At 38.9% G+C, this 12,090-nt stretch overlaps 1 protein-coding gene across 4 annotated transcripts in view; it reads left to right on the top strand.

Moving 5' to 3' along the window:
- The first annotated feature begins 285 nt into the window (after nt 1-285).
- RHOBTB1 (Rho related BTB domain containing 1) overlaps nt 286-12,090 on the top strand; it is a 61,608-nt gene continuing 49,803 nt past the window's right edge. The window contains exons 1-2 of one of the 4 annotated variants that reach the window (XM_011370220.2): nt 286-431; nt 3,327-3,377. The gene's annotated coding sequence lies outside the window, so the exon portion shown is untranslated. Of the gene's footprint in view, nt 432-835; nt 1,107-3,326; nt 3,378-12,090 lie in introns of those variants that run through there. The other 3 variants (XM_011370219.2, XM_011370222.2, XM_011370221.2) reach the window with 3 other exon arrangements.

Genomic DNA, 12,090 nt, shown 5'->3' with positions numbered 1-12,090 from the left:
CTCTAGGTATTTATCATAAAAACTACCCCATTCCTGTCACAGTCAGCCTGGAAGAGTGAGAAGAGTTCAGGAGAGATGGACTGTAGTGGGTGGGCTTCCAAGGATTCTGACAACCTGTGAACGGCCAGAAGTCAGTTTTACTTCCTCTAGCAGCCAGTTGTAGGAGGCTGTAAATCACCTCCTTACTCGGGTGGGGGGGCAGTCGGTGTGTCCTTAACGCTCCCTGCGGGGATCCCAAGAGCCAAGTCAGAGAGAAAGGTAACCCAGAGGGGGAGCCCGCCAGCACGTGCAGCTACCCAGGGAGGAGGAGGCTGGGCTAACGCAGCCCTTAGTCAGCAGCTGGGCTCGGTTTTGAAACAAAAGCCAATGTCCTCCCTCGGAGTCCGAGACCGGTCAGCTCTTAGGGTGAAGAAAGCCATGCTGCCTAGCCGGTTAGTGGCCCAACTTACTTTTCCAGAGCCTAGGACAAAGGACCAGCAGTTGTACGGGATTGGGTGGTATGTGAGGGATGGGGAAGGGACAGAGATCGCCCTGACCCTCCCCTCCTAGCCTCTTTGGAGAAGGGCCAGGGTCTCCCATGCTCTGCGCATATTTGTCCTGGGAAGTCGGCCTCCGAGCCCTGTGGGTCTGCGTAAAGCTGAGGCACCTTTGCCACCAGCGCCCCAGCGCCCAGACACAGCAGGCCCTGGTTTCATGAATGAAATCCAATCGTGTGGATATAAATAGCCGCGAAGGCTGCTAACGTCACAGTGTGAGCGGCTGCCGCCACCGCGGCGGAGCTCTGTGCCGGGCTCTCTATTCCGCCCAGCTGGCCCGCCTGGGAGTGGGGTGGGGGCAGGAGGAGAAGGGGAGGGCTAGTGGGTGGAAAGGGGCGAGACCCTCTCGCCCCGGACCGGGAAGAGCGGCCGCGAAGCTGGGTGAGCCCGTCAGGCGAGGCAGTGCCATGCTGCCTTTGTGCAAAGTTGGGCGGCGGGCAGCACGCCGCGCGCAGGGGCCCCGCACACTCGCGACCGCGCGCAGTCGTGGCTGCTGCTGAGTGGCGGGGGCCCCCCCGCTCCCCCCAGCCCTTGAAGGCGGAGAGAGCTCGCGTCTTGCTCGGCTTCAGGGTAGGTTCTGTGTCGTGAGTGCGCTATGGTATGAAACTTCTCCGAGCAGCCGCCGCGGATCCCCCACCGCCCCGGCGCCAGCGGGTGGCATGTGGGGGCCCCGACCGCGCCACGCGGCCGGCAGCGTCCCAAGAGAGAGTTGTGGGACCCAGCTGCCGTAGAAGCCGCCCTCGCCTCTCTGCGAGGCCGGGAACCCTCACATCAGAGGCAAATTAGAGATTTCTAGGAGAGCCCGTACAGCCGCACCCCTAACTTGGAACTGAGAAAATGAACAACAGGCACCCCTAGCAGGCTGGCTGCGCCAGGGAGGGAGTGGTGTCGCGCCGACAAGAGGGCTCTTTTCCTTGAAAGGACGGTGGCGGGGAGCCGGAGGTCTTGAAACGGGGGATATGCTCGCCCCTTTGGCACTTGCACTCCCGTGAGAGTTGACTGGTCAGCCCACAGTTTGGCGCTCCCCACCCCCAACCCAGTATCTATGGAGTCTGTTGTGAGTTGCTGTGACAACAGTAGGAGCTGCCTTGAGGGGCTTGCAAAACACCTTACTTTGTCTTGCTGTGCTTAGCTTTCAGGGAGAACAATGAGGTGGGGGTGGTAGGAGGTGTGCAGACGAGGGAATCCAACCTCCTCTCCAAAAAAAGAAGTGGAAGGAAGGCACAACTGTGTAAAAATATATTAGATCCTACTGTTAACTGTGCCATTTCTATCCTCAGCAGTATCAAACATCTCAACTGGGGAGCAATGTCAATATTTAGACTTGGACAAGCCAGAAAGTTAGAAGGGAGCGCCAAGCCAGGGTTTTGACTTGGCTTTGCACGTCAGCACACAAGCTGTGCCTTTCGAGCTGACTGTACACATTTGCTTCGGGGGGTGTGGGGTGAGGGGGTGCATGTAGGTTGATATGTACACAAAGTCACCCAGACCTTCCTAGGAAGATCTGGGAAGACCAGAAGAGTAGCTTTAACTTTGAACTTCCCCCAACCTATGCTGTTCACCCAGCTCTCTTGGATCCCAGCCAGATGCTCAACTTGAGATTTCACTAGTTTGGGGCTCCCCCACCCCCAACCCGGCCTTGCTGTATGATCTACAGTGTACTTTGTATCCTCTCTAAACTGCAAAAATACTGTTATAAGTAGTTTTCATCTTTGTATAACTGTTCTCTCACTATCGTCACATATAAACAGCCAATAGGCTGTTTGTTTAATGTCAGGCAAGCTCTAAGCTTTTCCAAACATACACTAAGTTTGTTTACAAACACTCTTTAGAAATTTGGAATTATATTTCATGTCCAATAACTTTGTAGATGCCTAAAAGAGTCAACAGTTGCTAGAAAATAAACACAGGTTCTTTTCAGTATAAATAATGTCTGCATACTACTCTGCAGGTGAAGTGGGCAGTAAATTATTATATTAAACAAGGTTTCCTCTGAGATTCCTGGATCATATTTGGACATATTAGGGGGAAAGAGGTTTAACTAGTTCATCCCAATTGTGGAAGACCGAAAAGACCTTAGGGAGCAATAAAATCATGGTTGATATTCTACTAAACTTGCCCATTGCTTGTTATTTTATATGTCACTACATAAGCCTTTGTGTGATCAAGAGGTGGAAATGGAAACACAGATAGTTAGATGTCATTGGCTCAATAACATAACTTATTAACTATTCAAATATAATTTAATAGCAAAAAAATCATTTGGTCTTTCGCTTATGATAATATTGTCTAAAAATGTTATTTTGGAGGAATAATGTGCTCACTTCTATGGCTTCTGCACTATAAAATGCCCTTAAGATTTTCCTTGTTAGTGGTTACAAGGAAAGGGGGGAGGGGGAGGGGGAAAAATAAATAAAATGATAAATAAATAAATAAATAAATGATTTTTAAAAAGAAGAAGAAAAGAAAAGAAAATGAGACACACACACACACACACACACAAAGATTTTCCTTCTTTCCATCCTTGGGTTTGTGGCCAAATGCTTTTTTTGTAACATCTCCAAATGCTAAGAAATATATTTTCACAAATGCTACGAAATGTTAAACTAGCTATTTCAGGATGTATTTGACCCAAAGAAATGCCACTTTAACACTGGTAACTTAGCAAAGTAAAGTGGGTTCTGCCCCTTTTTGGAGGAAAAAAAACAATGTATGTTGAAAATTTTAGTGGCTCCCCATGTGCTCCTGGCAAGTAGTAGGATTTATAAAGTATTTCTCTCTTTTATGTAGGTAAGTCCAGCTGTGAGCAGAGTGTTCTGTTCTTCACTTCCAGCAAGCCAGGTTAGTGTTTTCGTGCAAACCCATGACCATAGATTGATTACATCTTGTGTCTCTGAGCATGCGTTTTAGAAGTTTTCGTAGTCATTTGTCTTAAAACAATTTGTCTTTGTCGTTTTTTATAGAATTACGAACATTTTGGTACTAAAATGGATCTTGAATCAGTTTGTCCTTTATAAGACTTTTTTTTTTTTTTACTTTGTGGATCAAAGTGGTGCCTAAATAGCTGAGGATAGTAGAGATCTGGGTGCTTGATAATTAAAGTTTACTTCTATCCTAATCTTAGCACTGTAGAGCTAGAAGAAACTTGATATAATTGACATTTTTGAGTATGAACCAAAGTTCAGGTAATGTGCTGCATTCTTTCTCTGCGTGTGCTGCATTCTTTACATTTATGTTCTTATTCTGCACCTAAAATAAAAATCCCTGTGAGATAAAACTACTCTCTTGATCCCCAAACAATAGGTGAGGAATTGGAAGTTCAGAAAGGTTAGATAATTCATTCAATTCCTAGTTCTAGTAAACAGAAGAAATAGGCTTTTTTAAAAAGTCCCATCTTATTCTAAAACCTAAACTCTCTAACTGAAATTTTTTTCTCCAACGGAGAAGCTAGGGCCAAGAACGTTTAAGTGATTTGCCTAAGTTAACTTGGTAATTACAACTCATATAATAACATTCAATTGCCTAGCTGTTGCAAAAGAATAAATTTCATTCTCTTAAGTAAAACAGTGAAATAATAGTATTCTTGTGTATTTTCTGGCATAGAACTGTCAAAGATTTAAGAAAATTTTTGTCATGGGCTCTCTGTTCTTAAGGATCTTATAAACAGATTTAAAAGGCAAGATAGTAATCCATGTATGAAAAATTAGAGAATAAATCAATATCATAGATAACAAAAGGCTGAATGAGAAGTCAAGTGTACATTTATAAGAAGTTTAGCATTTTCCACTCTGTGGCATTATTTGTAATTCCATGTATGCACGGAAAAAATTTCTGTACATATTTTGTGTGTATAGATGATAAATAGGTGAGAGTTTAAAAAAGGACAGAATATAAAATTTCAACAGACTAGGGAGAGATTATGCAGTCACCTAGAACCACTAAATTACTGTATCTCCAACTCAAAGGTGTTATTGCTTCAAAAGCAATTTCAACAAGATTCTGAGCTACTTGAATCTGTACAGCATCTTCGAGAAAGCATTACAATTTGGCATGACGCTTACAAATAACTGTATTCCTTTTGGAACCTCAATTTGTCTGAAATGTGCTATGTAATAGATTTCGATATATAATAAATAGATAATTCCTAACCAAAGTCCTGAAAATGGCCAATCTTTAAAGTCTAAGTAGGACATTTTCAATTTTTGCCTAGGTTGATAGCCTTTTCTTCCCCCTCTTCCCTAGGTTGATAGCCTTTTCTTCCCCCTCTTCCCTAGTTTTTATAGAATAATTTGTAACCGTTGTTAATCCCTCTTAGGGAGTATTATATAAAGGGGTAATTAAAAAATGAAATGAGGAACAAATTACTAAAGAAAACCTTAATATATCATCCTTTTATTTTAATGTACTGATACCACCAACTCAAGGTAATAGCCCTAAAAGCTTAATTAGTTAAGAAATACTTTTAAGCATTTAAGGAGTTGTTATATAAGCTGCCCTATAACAACTTTGTCCTATAAAATTTGTTATATAGTGTATCATTACAAATTAGATCATAAGAGCACTATTATACTGGGAATATCCCATTACAGGTTAACACCTCGGCATCAACCAATATTTGGTTAACCGTGATTATGGTATGTCATAAATATATCAGTATATCAACTGTAAGCCTATAAGTACTTAGAGTATAATTATACTCTGAATCACATAATGTTAGCACCATAGAGACCTTAGAATTTGAATAGTATCTCTAATAATAATTTAATTAGCATTTATTTCCTTGCCCTTTTGAACGTCAGAAGGCTTTGGTTAATATGCTTGACTTATCTCAAAACATGGCTGGAAACATTTGAAATTTTACAGTTTTTTTGCTCAGGAAATTTGCCTGTAGAAAGCAGGAGTCTTCTTTTAATATTTCTGTTGATCTTCCTTTTAGAAAATTGGCAGTTCGATCTCATTATTTGAAGGCCTCACCTGGGCTTTACATAATAGGGTTTAAAGAGCATAGGTTATTTGAATCTTATTCTTGTGTTCATCTTCTTTTCTCCACCCAGGCTTCCCACCAACCTCACAACACCTAAACAAAACTTGGAGAAGGAAGGAAAAATATATACAAAAAGTTGTGTTTGTAGAAAGGGGCAGGAAGTGGGAGAGTGTATAAGTAGTGGGTGAGGGGCGGGGGAAAAGGGAAAGCTTTGATGGGAGGGCAAGAGGCAGTCACGCAAATGAATTGGGTATGTATGGATTGGTTCTTTATATGTCAGCATCAGAATTGTTTGGTTTTTTAGTTTATAAACAAAGTGAAGTCACCTCCTCCTCTTCATAGAACTTTATGTTCCTGTGCACATAGGGCAGATATTGGGCAATGGGCAAATGAAAATACTGAAATGAAATGTAGGTATGACAGCCACTCTTTCCAAATGTCCAAGGACACGCTGGTCTTCAAATACTCCCTCCGCCTGTCCCGTCAAGTACATCCACATGTCTTTGATAAGGTTTTATATACTAAGGGATGAATTAGAAAGTGTTACAAAGAAAGAAAGAGATACCAATAGGTTCAGAGGAAGCATTTGCATTTCTCCATTCTGCATCTGATTTTATTGCACAGACACAGTTAATGACAAGTTCCCAGTGCTAATGAGGCTACTTACCATTTCAGGCTCCATCCTTCCGGAGAAATTTCTTTTGAATTGTTACCCAAACTCCTAATGACCACTGGAATAAATATGACCAGCACTTATTATGCTCCTACTAGATGCCAGACACTTTACTGCATTACAGCTAATATTCATTATCAATTCCAAAAGTGCAGAAGCAAAAAATGGAAATCAGATATATTAAGTCAAACAACTAATAGGAGATAGAGCTTGGATTTGCATCCAAATCTAAGAATTTGAATATATATATTTGTTTTAAAGAAACGCCAGGGGTGGGGGGACACTAAACCTTTTCATTCCAGGTTATTCTTGAAGATGGTAGAGTATAGGCGTTAAAAATTATTCTTGGTTTAAAAAAAAAATTAAATGTAACTTGAACCACATAGCAGGTTTGCCTCAACAAATTTTTGTTAACTCTTCAGGTCATTTCTAATATATTTTGATAGAAGTCACAATCTTAAACCATTGAGTCATGGAATGTTAAATCATGGATCTAGAAAGGTTCTTAAAGACACTTAAACCAATAAGTGAAAAAACAACTGCCACCCAGAGAAGTGGTATGACTTACCCACTCTCATAGTTAATAAGTGACACATCTGGAACTGAACCCAGGATTCTGAGTCCCAGCCCAGAGCTCAATTCTATTACATAACACTGCCTGAAAAGTGCCAAGTCTTCTAATCCCCCTAACTTAGCCAAAATTACAACTATCAAGTATGAAATAAATCTAAACCTAAAATACATCCATAAATGGGTGATAAGAGGATCCAGTAGTGTGAAGATATGTTGGGTACTAGGAGAACCCTCACTTATCTTCATTGACACAAATATAGAACAGTCCTCTCCTCCCTTTCGAAACATAGCCGCCCCACTCCTATCTCTTCCAAACTGTCTTTGTTGAGCAATCTCTTTTAATCAAGTAGAAATTTTGTCTGTGGAGCTCCTGCTTTTTCTTAACTATACAACATGGGTGAAATAGTTCTTTGCACCTCATTTTGCTAACCTGTAAAATGGGAGACAGTATCACCTCCCCCAGAGGATTATGAGGATGTTAAGAAATCACACTTGTTGAGCACACAGTAGGTGCTCAATAAGGGTTAGTTTTCCTCTTAGATTATATCAGGGAAAATGCCGTAACACATTATGACAGTCTTATCATTTTGCCCCTAAATGTACTAGAGTCATTTGAATTCTGATATTGCAAGGATGGTTATAGTAACCTTTTATCTTGGATTAAAAACAGGCACAATGGTCTCTCTGGGTACCAATGGCCCAGTCACAATTATATTTGTTTTCCTCGCATTCTAGGGTTGCCAAAGTTTACTTGAATTATTTTACTGTTCCAGTTTCTGCCACAAACTAATGCCAAGCTCCTGTTGAAGATTTGTGGCTCTCATTTCCTTACAGATACTGTTTAAGTATCTACTGTGTTTCCCACATAGACCTTTGCATCTCAAAACAACTACAGTATTTTTAACCAGGTAACTAAGAAATATTTCCAGGATTATTTTTGCCAGCAGAACATTTTTTCTTTCAATTTCAAAATACGTGACACTTTCCTGTCATTATTTCAATTAACTCTAGCATTGGGTATTTTCTGTGCACTGGCCTTGTCTTTTCTTTTTGTCCTGTGTTCATGACTGATATATTGATAGGAAAAACATAAGCACTACAATTTTCCCCTTTCACCCACAGCACTTGATAACTACCTTGGCCTAAATTACATCTCTGGGAAGTGTTTCATCACACTCTTCTCCCCAGCTGCCACACTTTGTCATGTGGGCACTTGCTGCCCTGCTTTGAATTTTTGGAACCAAGTCTCTGGGAACATGACCTATTCATCATATACATGGAGGAAAGCTACGGTTGTGATTTTTTTCTTTCTTGTACATTTTTTCCCTTGTAATCCAAGTGGCATAGAATAGCCTTTATTTTCCTAGTACTGCAGTTTTCCTTTCAATATTTGACAAATGTATACTGCAAAATGCATGTCTTTTTCTTCAGGTTTAGACTTAGTAATTATGTATTTTCTCTGGTACTATGAAGTGGCTAAACTGGTTTTAGATGCTTAAAAATTACTAATTGCTAAATTGTCCCTAACTTTATTACTAATCTCAAATTGGTTATATAAGGTTCGTACCAAGGAGTTTATTTTTAAAAACAGTGCTTCTCAAATTTGAGTGTGTATACAGATCACCTGGGCATCTTGATAAAATGCAGATTCTGATTCAGGAGTTCTGGGTAAAACCTGAGATTACGCATTTCTCACAAACTCTCCATTGATGCCAGCGCTGCTGGTCTGAGGACCACATTTCGAGTAGTGAGGTTCTAAAGTATAGTTGTTAATATATCTTATGCTGAAACTCATGCTTTATAGCCCTGAGACTCACACCTTATTTGGTTTGCTTGTTTCTTAAATCATAATATTCGTGGAATCTTAAACATGGAAGGAATGTAGACAGAGGTATGCTGGTGAATCAACTAGTTCTCTGGTGAAAAAAAGAATGCATTTATGTGCATATATAAGTTGATTATAAATTTTACTGACAAAAAGAATGTATATAGCATACAATTTAAAAATAATGATAAAATATATAATATTTTTATTGTAAATGCCATGTAGCTTGTTGGTTTTTGCCAAATTCTTCAATCCAAAGCCTACTTATGGTATAGTCGATGAAGGGCTGCCATTTCCCATATAAATGTTGGCTGATATTTTCCTTTATGTTAATGAATGACAAAAGTGAAAAAACAAAGACATATGTCAGAACTGTATTTGTACATCAAATATGTGAATGACTTTTTGCTTAACCACATAGTTGCTTTTAAATACTGTAAGGATATTTCCCTAAACATACTATTTACAATGTAACAGCTACACATATAACATACTTTTAAATTTAATCTACATTATTAACATTTTTAATCATTTTTGTAAGTCAAGACAATTAACAGAACAGTAAAGCTGTTGTGTAGCAGTTGCCAATTTGTATGGAGTAAATGCTCACACTATGGCCAGTTTCAAGCTGTCATTGTGACTGAGTATAGAGTTGGGAAGAGATGGCACAAGTAGCACACCACCATGTAATATTTCTACCATATAGATAAAAGTAGCATAAATAACCTCAAAAATGTAGATAACAGTAAAATGTAGTAAAACAAATAGAAAATTTTGAGTTTTGAGTATTTAGTACCTTTGCTTTTAGTATAATTTATTTAATCAAAACTTTATATAATTGAGTTTTTAATCTTGATCCTATTTTAATGGGCTTGCAGAAATCTTAGAAATTTAACAACTGGTTCTCAAATGGCTAATAATAATAAGGATGGGCTCCAGCACACCATTAGGTGCAAATCATCTGGTTCAGTGATCCTCAACCTTTGCTATACTTTGGAATACCTCAGGAAATGTATAACCTATAGCCTTAGTAGATCTGGCTTAGGGCCCAAGAATCTGAATTTAAAACATTTTTTTTAAGTATAAAAAACAATACACAAATCTTAAGTATAGGACTTAAAGAATCTTCATAATCTGAACACACCCATATAACCAGCGCCTACATACAGAAACAGAACATCACCAGCACCTAGAAGGATCTTCTTAAGCCCCTATCCAGTCACTATACAACTGAGATAACCACTATCTTGACTTACCATAGATTAGTTTTGCCTGATTTTGAGCTGTTATATAAATGAAATCTCTTTCGTGTCTGGCTTTTCCCCCTCAATATTATGTTTGTGAGATGTATTCATAATATAGGTAGCAGTAGTTCATCCATTTTTAGTGCTATGTAATATTCCTGTATAAATAAACCTCAATTTATTATTTATTTATCAGCTCCACTATTGATGGGTTCTTTCTAGTTGCTGGCTTTTATGAATAAAGCTGCCAAGAACATTCTTATATAGACAGCAAAATACAAAACAAAGCAAATTCCCCCAGTGATTCTAACACACAGCTGTTCTCTTGACTGTCTTCTCTATACTTCCCTCTCCTCTTTTTATTTCTCATATAATATGACCAACACTATTGATTCTTTTGTGTGAATATACTTTTAGTACCATAAACCATGAAGATATGTGCTTCTTTCAGTACAGTGTGTTTTCCTGGCACTTTTCAATGTAGGTTCACCAAGTCCCCCTTTCATCAAGATGTCTGTTCTTGTGCACTCTAAATGGGGATGAGATTTGGCCTCCCATCAACAGCATGGAGGAATAATAGACATGGTAGAGATACAGCCAAGGCTAAATTTGGCAGCTGATCATTAAGGCTCCTGGAAAGAGGCTTCAAGGAAGAGAAATTGTTTCCCTTTGTGTATATCAAACAAAAATCAACAGTGAACTCTTAGAATATTTCAAATTCTAATATTTTAAAAAATCTATTTGAAGTAGACTAGGGACTCTCTTCTGAAAGAGAATTGAAATCTCTGAAAGTCTGATAACTTGATCTAAAGTGGGAGGCTATCCCGTTGGCTCATTCCTACACCCTAGTGTCCAGCAGGTGTATCCTTGCTGCATTGTTCTGGGCCAGTGACTATGTAGATTTTTGGGCCTCCTGAGATGTTGGATTCTTTGCTGTAAGTCAAGGGAGCCGAATGACCCTGAGCTCCAAGATGATATTGTTGATGAATGGGATGGCTGCTCAGAATTGAAAGTTTCCAGTAGCAGCAGGGCTGTTTCCTACCATAGAAAAGGCACTTCCCATGAAGCTCTCTAGGTATGCAGAGAGAAGTTCAAGAGTAGACATTCATTCCACATAATGAAAGATGAATATTCTAGTTTTCTTACTTCCCCACTCTCACTTTTTTGTAAAACTCCTTTATTATAAAAGAACACGTTTGTTACAGAAAAGTTGGAATATGTAGATAAGGAAAAGATTAAAACCAATTATAATTCTAGTTGGCATTAACATTTTAGTGTAGACATCCCAAATGTTCCTGTGTGTATTGAGGCACATAATTTTTAAGGAATGGTTTTAGTCTGTAAATTTTTTGTAATATTTTTCTTTAATGATTTCCCATGAACATCTATCAATAAAAGTACTCCTATAACACATTTTTGATGGCTATATAATCTCCCATTATATGGACTTGTTTTGTTGTTTACAATATTTCGGATAGTGATATGATGAATATTCCTTTAATGGAATCTACTTGTATACCCTAATTATTTTTCTAGGAATAAAGTCTTACAGTTGGATGAAAGTTATGGATATTTTCAAGTCTTTTGAGTGCCATTTACACTCCAGAATAATGGTATCATTTTCTATTCCCACAAACAGTACCTCATCCTGCTTTTAAAAAATGTACAATCTTTTGCATAATAACTACCTAGAGTTGGAAGGTATAGGAACATATCCTGAAAATACTAGCTAGAATCTATATGTTGATGTCAGCCAATAAGCTTAAATAAAATATGAGATTTTAAGGAGTCTGGTTTTTGTTCACCAGCACTTTTGCATTTATGGTCTAACTTTGCTAAGAAACCCTAGGGATGGGGAGGAACGGTTTTCTTCATTTACCTCAATCAGAGCATAACCTAATCCTGCCTGGCATATTATAATCTCATAAATGATTAAATGCAATTGTTTGATTGCCATCATATTAAAAGGTTTCACAGGATGTGGTCTGTCTGGTATGACAAAAGCTGACCGAGTGACATCTTCAGAGAATGTTTTCAATGAACAAGTTGCTACATAACACTATAGAGACTTTTCTTCATAAGGATGGATTTTTAAGCATGTCTATTCTATAGACTCGATATTAGCTTTCTCAAACAAGCACTTACAACTTTGAGTCTTTAAAGATTGACCAATGTTTTAATTATTAATTATTGACAAAGCTTCCTGATCTAGCCCTTAGCTAAGGCTCACACCCACATGAAGACTACAAGCCCTC

This window comes from Pteropus vampyrus, unplaced genomic scaffold, assembly GCF_000151845.1.
Source record: "Pteropus vampyrus isolate Shadow unplaced genomic scaffold, Pvam_2.0 Scaffold165, whole genome shotgun sequence".
NCBI lineage: Eukaryota > Metazoa > Chordata > Mammalia > Chiroptera > Pteropodidae > Pteropus > Pteropus vampyrus.
This window is presented reverse-complemented; position numbering and strand designations above follow the sequence as displayed.